This window comes from Cyprinus carpio, chromosome B1, assembly GCF_018340385.1.
Source record: "Cyprinus carpio isolate SPL01 chromosome B1, ASM1834038v1, whole genome shotgun sequence".
NCBI lineage: Eukaryota > Metazoa > Chordata > Actinopteri > Cypriniformes > Cyprinidae > Cyprinus > Cyprinus carpio.
Genome location: NC_056597.1, coordinates 33,270,950 through 33,279,316, shown reverse-complemented (window position 1 = coordinate 33,279,316; position 8,367 = coordinate 33,270,950). Strand labels below are relative to the sequence as shown.

Sequence of the window (8,367 nt, the reverse complement as noted above, 5' to 3'; positions counted from 1 at the left end):
CAACAGTCTGAGATTCTTCTTTCAGCAGTGCAAAAGTTTGTTTGTGTTGTCGGTGGAGGGGTTGGTGTTTGTGGATTAAATTTGGGCGTTTCTTTGGTGTTGTTCTTTCAGCAGTGCAAAAGTTTAGTTGTGTGATCACTTCCTCCTTCCTGTTACTGTTTTAACCACTCCCTTCCTGTTTGCTGTTTTACCACTTCCTTCCTGTTTACTGTTTTAACCACTCCCTTCCTGTTGCTGTTTTACCACTTCCTTCCTGTTGCTCTCTGCTGTCACATGGCTATGAGTCAGAACAGAAGCGACACAAAACAGTGTGAATCGCAGAAGTTATTATTTTTCAGCAATCGTGCAACATTTATAGTTAAATAATTAGCTAAGAGTCGATGTCAATTAATTTCAATATGTTTATAGATAGGTATATAAATGTACTTATTGACGGTCAGATAGATGTAAATAGTAACATTAGCATGTAACGTTATGCTATTTGATTCTTTGTTTGAAGAGCTCAGACTTCTGTGTGTGTGCTATTTTGATTGTTTCTCTTGCAGATTGAAAACGCCTGCACTCGTCTATGAAGAGGTTTGAGCACATGTATAAATCTTTTTCACATTGTTTTATATCAGCTGTAGTTTATTTGAGACTTCTGAGAGAGTTTCTTCATTTCATATCTGAAAGGCAAGAGAGAGTCTGCTTAATGTTTCCTTTTACTCTCACAGGCCAAAGACATGCATGTTATTGCCACAATCCCTGTCTACTCTCCAGTGAGGATTGAATGCTTAAATCATACTGTTTGACATCTACTATAAGTCAGAAGTAAGATAAAAGCTATTCTTTATTGGTGTTATTTGTGTTTTTTAGGATAATGCTTTTTTTAAGGATGCTCTTGTGTTCCCTGCATGAAGCCCAGATCTTTATCTGTTGTGTGTAAGATTTTACAAGGTGTAGCTCATAAGAATATAGTAATTATTAAACTTTGTGGTTTGGAGGGATTGTTCTTTTATGCTGGTTTTACGGAGGGTGATTTTACCCCAATATCATAAGGCAAAGATTGCAATTGTGAAATGGATTGTCATAACACTTTTTCATACTCGCTGGCAATAACCATTGCTTCTGCATCCTATAGGTCCTGAATCCACTCTGAAGTACTTTATTGCTGGTCATTGAGTTCTAACAATAAGATCTGAATACTAATCCTGTAACATTTCAGTTTGTGTCAGCTGGACTCTCCTGCGATCAGAGAGCGCTGGTGTCTATGTCTTATTGTTCTGGACAGACACAGTGACCAGATCAAACTCGTCATGGATCTGCTTCTTCCAGATGTAGGTCTCGTGTTTTAGCTGTACACTCCATGATCTCAGATTCACATTGTTTTAAATGTCAAATAGTGTTATCCATAAAGTGAGACCATTGCTCTTAAAAGAAAGGTTTTTGTGGTTCTAGAAGAGACACTTTTCAGTTTGTTGTAAAAAGCTAAACCTGTGAAATGGTTCTTGTCTGCTTGGGGTGTGTGATCGATCTCAATTCTTTCTCTGGTGGTCTGTTATCTGTGTCCTGGCTTTTGTGGAAAATCTGTCCATCCTAAAGACTGAGGAGACGTTTCTGTGAGGACCTGCCATTTACATAAAGTACTGTAAGGATGACATCCTGCTATTATTCACAAATAACCATTTCTTTCTACAACTATCCCACTTTAGTTGTTTTATCAGTGAGCGGGAGCATTTTGACACGAGGACAGAACAACAATTAAGAGAGTCATCAACGGGAGTCATCCTAGTTCATGTTTTTAATAATGGTGCTAATAAATAATGTTGTACACAAAAAAGTTGTCTCTTTCTTCTCAGATGCTAAATGGCCCTTGGGGTTTTAGAAAAGGGTGAATTGTGTTTGTCTTTATAAAATACTTTATAGGACACTGTTCTGTTGCTGTATGACATCCAGTAGTGAATACTAAAGATAAATCAATATTAAATATTTCATTGATGTTTCATATGATTACACTGTATGTCTGATGGGCTAAATATGGTTAATATCTGAATGTAACTTTAGATATAAATTCACAACAACATATATATCACTCCATCTGCTGTATATATGAGAACCTACAGTGAATATAATATTGCTACAGTAGATCATTTATCATTACATTGTACATTTGATCCAAATATGTGTATTATTATTTTTTCATAAACACTAATTCAGTTGTCTCCTGTAGGCTGTGTATGTAGACAAACATTGAATATTTACAAATATTTTAATCCGTAGTGCAGATCATTAATATCTAAATGCAATGTTTATATTTGAATAAAAAAAAAAAAACTCAATTAGTCGATGTCTATGGACGGGACAGTTATTAATGAAGTTTTGAGCGTAGGTTTAATAGTTCCGCAGTGTTTCGCCTTCAACTCCAGAGAGAGAATTAAATAAGAAACATTTGCTTGCCTGATTGGCAGATAGCTGGTCAGCTGATCAAAAAATAGGCACATGTAATTTACTATGACACAGTAATAAAGTAATAATTTACTACTTTCTCCGGTTTTACTGTTGAATTCCTCTTTTACTGATCATTTGGAATGAGGAAAAAAAATAAATAAATAAATAAACGCAAATAAGTTCAAGCATCCCTGCTTAGTCTCTGTACCTGCCCTTATAAAACCAAATTTCATGTATTCAGCATTGTTTTTTCTCACCACATACTACGAAGCTTTTGCTTGCACAGGTCTGTCTCCCAGCTCTGCTTTTCTTTTCAGAAAACGATCCATATTATAGTAACGTAGTTACTGCATCTGATCGAACAAACGTTCAATCTGACGCTGTGACGTGATTGGTGTTGCGAAATTTAAACATAAATGAGCTTTTAGATAATGCATCTTGACTTGACTTGAGCTTTTTTTGATCATATAAATTCATTAGAAAATAACAAGATTTGTCAATTAAAAAATAATTTGGGGTAGTCTACTACTGCCTACACAGACCACCAGGCGGCGATCGAAGCTCCACTAGAAGGCCGCGGTTCACCGTCTAAAGGACGCAGTTTGAAGTTTCCTCGAAAGCGAATGTGTTCTATTCACTGACATATTAAAGATGTGATTTATATATAAGAGTTGGTTTTTTTGTTTTTTGCGTCGAGTGAAGCCACAGTGTCTACATTCATCTTTATCATGAAAAACTTTTAAAATAATTTTTAAATAATACATTTTCTACATTACTAAAGTGTAATCCTCAGATTGAGAATGGTCCAGATTCAGTCAAACCCAAAGTCCCAATACACAAGCAAGAGCTTTTAGAAGTTATTTTTCCTTCACCGATCAGAGTAATCATGGTAGAACAACTTAACAATGATATTAATAATCCCACTGTAAAATTATAATCATAATCATCATCGTAACCACAGTAATGCTCATACAGACAAACAAACATAATTACTGGTATAACAACACAAAACACAAAAGTTGGCTCTGTATTTAAAATAAAAACGAAAACTTACATGATAAATGTTCTGTATGTATCTTAGGTTCAGAAATCCAAACATTGAAAACTATTGTTGGGTTTTTGATTTTGTAGTAAAGACTGAAGCTTGTGTGTTTAATATTTGCTCCTCTTTCCTTTGCACGCTCAAGCTCCACTCATTGGCTCCGGAAGGGTAGCTGCCTCTTTCAAGTGGGAGGAGTTTTTGGGACTTTACAAAATGGGCGGGGTTTAAGAGGAAATCTCCAAGTAGGGACATCGCGTCATTGCCGGGGTGCGCGCGAATGAGGATGGCAGGAAGCAGCGATACTAACGAAAAACAGATTTAGTGTTTTTCATTGTAGTTTAAATTTTATTTATTACCAAGAGGTTGTAATATAATTTTGTGACAGCTGCAAACACTCAAGTATATTGCATGATATTAATTGTATAATTATATCAGTATCAAGAAAATGAATGTGTAATTTAGAGCAATAAAATGTTTACTGTATGTTGTTTGTCTTTAATGTTTGTCTTTAATGCAAGTTTGAAATCTGAGGGTGAATTATATTGTTTAGATTGTTACAACCACCTGGCTCTAGGTGAAGCAACATTACAAAAGGCCACACATGGAAGTAAATTTTACAAATAAACATTTAATAAAAAAAAAAGTAAAAAATCAAAATAGTAATACAAGAATTAATTAAAAAAAAAAAAAAACATTATAAGAATTAAGAGGAAAATATTGATGGTACCACAGTCCAATTTAAGACGCTCCTTTCTCCATCTCCTTTTTATCTCCAACTCAATAAAAGGTAACACTCCACACCATTCGAGATTCAAGATTTTATTTGACATGTACAAGTTATATGACATACAAAAAGCAGTGAAATGTAGGTCTGGCATACTCTTTTTAGACTGTGCAAAAAAATAAGAGAAAATTAAATACAAATAATGAAATATACGAAAAAATAATAATAAGAAGAAAAAATATGGAGATAATTAAATACAAATAATGAAATATACACAATATATTAAACTACTACACAGATGATTTGTAGAGATGCTACAAAAAAAAAATGCTACACAGATGATGTGCAGAGATGTAAACAATGTGCAGTGAGGATGAGTTGCATAGTTAGGTTGTGTTAAAAAGTGCAGTGTGCAGAGAGTTATTGGGTAACCCTACACAACCAGAGTCTATAAAGTGCAGTGTGTTTAATGTCCATTGTTTAGTAGTCTGATAGCGTGAGGGAAGAAACTCCTCCTGAGCCATCAGACTGCGGAAGTGTTCTGCCTGACTGTAGCAGATGTAAAAGTGGGTTTTCCAGATGTGGTGGGGGTCCTTTAAGGATCTCAAACAGCCCTAGATTTACATCCTCCTGCGGGGGATGTCTTGCAAAAGAGGGAGAGAAGGATCCGCTGCTGCCTCCTCCTGAAGTCCACAACCAGCTCCTTGGGTTTTGCTGATATTCAGAAAGAGACAGTTTGTTTGGCACCATGATGTCAGACTCTTTACCTCATCTAGGTAGGCAGCCTCGTTGTTGGAGATGAGGCCCATCACCACTGTATCATCCGCAAACTTGATGACAGAAGTGGAGGTGTGAGTGGACACCCAGTCATATGTGTAGAGCGAGTAGAGCAGCGGGCTCAAAACACATCCTTGTGGGGCTCCTGTACTCAGGGTGATGATGTTGGCTGGAGGTGGTCTGACCCACCCTCACTACCTGAGGTCTGCATGAAAGGAAATCAAGAACCCAGTCACAGAGTGGAGCATTCAGTCCAAGGTTTTTCTGAGCTTGGAGACGGGGATTGTGGGGGACTATAGTGTTGAAAGCTGAGCTATGATCTATAAACAGCAGCCTCACATAGTTCCCTTATATTGCGGTCAGTGTGGGGGAGAGTGGCATGCAGGAGATGGGACACAGCATCCTCAGTAGACCTATTAGGGCGATAGGCAAACTGAAGTGGGTCAATGTTGTTAGGGATAGAGGAGCAGATGGTGTTCTTGATAAGCCTCTCAAAAACCTTCATAATTAGTGATGTGAGTGCCACTGGTCGATAATCATTTAGGCAAGATGGACTGTTGCTTTTTGGTACAGGAACGATGATAGATTTTTTAAAGCATGTAGGGACGACTGCCTGTGCAAGGGACTCATTAAAGATGGACGTAAACAATCCAGTCAGCTGATCGGCACACATGATCTCAATACACTACACCGGAAATCCCGTCTGGGCCAGCTGCTTTCCTGATGTTCACTCACTTCAGAGCTCGACGAACCTCATCCTCTGATACAGTGATTGCGCTCGGCGTCACTGACGTAGCTGTTATTTTCCTCTGTGCACATCAGCAGACTGTTGATATCGCCAGAGCGGTTTGCTTCAAAATGTGCATAAAAGGTGTTCAGTTCATTGGCAAGTGAAGAGTCAGCACTCACACGCAACGGAGGGTTTACTTTTAAAAGAACTGTTAGTGCTCAGTCCCTGCCACATGCGCCTGGAGTCATTCAGTTGGAAATGAGACTCCACTCGTTCTCTGTTCTGTTGTTTAGCAGTTCTCACAGTCGTCGGAGAGTGTAACACGCGGTTTTGTATCCGCTCATGTCTCCGACACTAGCTCCGCATTATACTTTCGGCCGTGCGCATGCATTCACCGCTGCCCGCATTGATTTATCGACCCATGGTTTCTGGTTTGAAAAAAAGTTTTTTTTTTATTGTTATGGTTTGTGTTAACTCATAAAACTTTATGAGGATTCCAGCTGATTTCTTAAGTTTGTGACTGTTCTCCTATCCTCACATGCAGTGGCTTGAACGGAATCGACCGGTCCCCGTGTCTGCTTTGCTGCGTTGGCTAGTTTTTCAACTTCTGCTTTTAGCTCTTTTACAGAATTGTTGGTCGTTTGTATATCCAAATGTAGATCACAGAGTGCTAGGGTCAGTACAGAGTCTATTGCTTCTCTTACAACCAAAGCCACAACCGAATTGAGTGTACTTTGTTGCTCTTTGAGTGCTAGCTTGATACTATAGCAGCGTCCAGATCCTCTCTGGAGATGGCGGAATTTTTGAATTTTTTTCTTTATTGGCGATTGTTCAATCTCTCTTTTTTCCGAACGTCCTTGACTGCTGGGGTACTCATAGTGGGCTAGGTAAAGAGTGGTTCAAAATTTACTGACAAGATATATATAATTTCTGACAAAGTGAGCAGAGCAAAGGACTATGCGTGCATTGCTGCCGAAGGGTCACGTGATCCTCCTCTTTAAATTGCATTTTTTTACGTTTGTGTATGATGTCACACTTGTCAGCATGTGAAGACGTTGCGCAGCGCAAATCTGTGAATGAATGTTCCAAAGTAAGGTAAACTTCAACAGATTTCTCCTGCTCAGGGAGTAGGGAGCATGTCAGTGGGAACACAGTCCATGAATGGATCTCACTTCTAACATGCTGATTATCTGAATCTGGTGTATTAACAAAGAGAGACGTGCAAAATACTGGGGTCTGGAGGACTGGAATTGAGAACTGCTACCTTACAGCAATGGGAGAAGGATCGGGTAAGGTCATTGAACTTTAGGAACTTCTCTCGGTTCTTGCAGCTTCGTCTAGAGGGGAAGGTAAGATACCACCATCAGAGTCCAGATTCAGGGACTATTCCATCCCCTCCTCTTTTGTCAAGTCAAGTACTGGAACCTCATTGATTTCTACCCCGAAGCAAAGGGCGAGAAAAGGAGGACAGCAGAGTCCACTCCAGAGCCTGCTCCAGTCCGGGAGCCCTCCGAGTCCATTCTAGAGCCCGCTCCAGTCCGGGAACCCTCCGAGTTCACTACAGAGGCGCCCGATTATTTATCCATTAGCTCACTGTGATATATATACCATGCTCACCTAGTCTTTTGTTTCTGCAGTATTGCTTCAGTTTCTTTGTTTATGGATTCTGTGTTTGTGAAACCTCATGCCAGTGTTTTTACTCAGTTTTTTTATCTTTGTTTTGAGACTAATAAACTGCATTTGGATCTTTCTATGCTTTCCTGAGTTTTGTGTGACAGACCATGACCAAGAAGCATTCTAGCAACATGTTAAATCATGTTAGTAATGTGCTAATTCATGGTATAAACAAACTAGCAATGTATTAAAACATGCTATAAAAACACTAGTATTGTGTTAAATCACGTTAAAACATGCTAGAATTGGGCTAAATCATGCTAGCAACATGTTAAAACAGCAATTTGCTGATTCATGGTAGAAACAAGCTAACAATGTGTTAAATCATGCTAGAAACATGCTAAAATGTGTTAAATCATGCTAGAAACATCTTAACCATGTGGTAAATTATGTTAGAAACATGCTAGCAATGTGTTAAATCATGTTAGAAACTTTTAAAGGGGTCATATGACGTTGCTAAAAAGAAAGAACATTATTTTTGTGTATTTGGTGTAATGCAATGTGTTTTACAGTTTAAGGTTCAAAAACACATTTTCCACATACTGTACATTATTATTAAAACAATTTTTCTGCATTTGTGATCAGAGAAACAACAAACAAGAGCTACTCTACACTGCTTAAAACTCACATTTGAATCATCAGTGGCAAATTCTTTAAATATAAAAACATACTTACAGGTTGTGAGAACAGAACAGCCGGCATTGTAGGTTAGAGAAACAGTCCTCCGTTAAATGCATTGCACACACACAAATATTTGGTTTAAACTGTTCCTGGAACAGTGTTGTAAATACAACTTAACCACTGATTTCTATTTGTGTCCTCTTTTGGAAGACCAAACAAAGTAGTTTTGCTTTCACCACGAAACATGCAGTGTGTCTCTCACGACATGGCAACAGCAGCAACAATTCTACAGCGAGAATCAAAGTTACGCGCTTCACACTGAGGCTGTATTGTATTTTTGTTTTTTTTTTTGTTGTATTTTATGTTGGTTTG

The 8,367-nt window shown here is 38.2% G+C and overlaps 1 long non-coding RNA gene across 1 annotated transcript; it reads left to right on the top strand.

The window, feature by feature from the left end:
• Nucleotides 1–287: 287 nt before the first annotated feature.
• Nucleotides 288–2,176, top strand: LOC122136089. Its single transcript, XR_006153912.1, has 3 exons — nt 288–576; nt 714–810; nt 1,121–2,176. It is a non-coding gene; the product is annotated as an uncharacterized LOC122136089 (long non-coding RNA).
• The last annotated feature ends 6,191 nt before the right edge of the window (nt 2,177–8,367 follow it).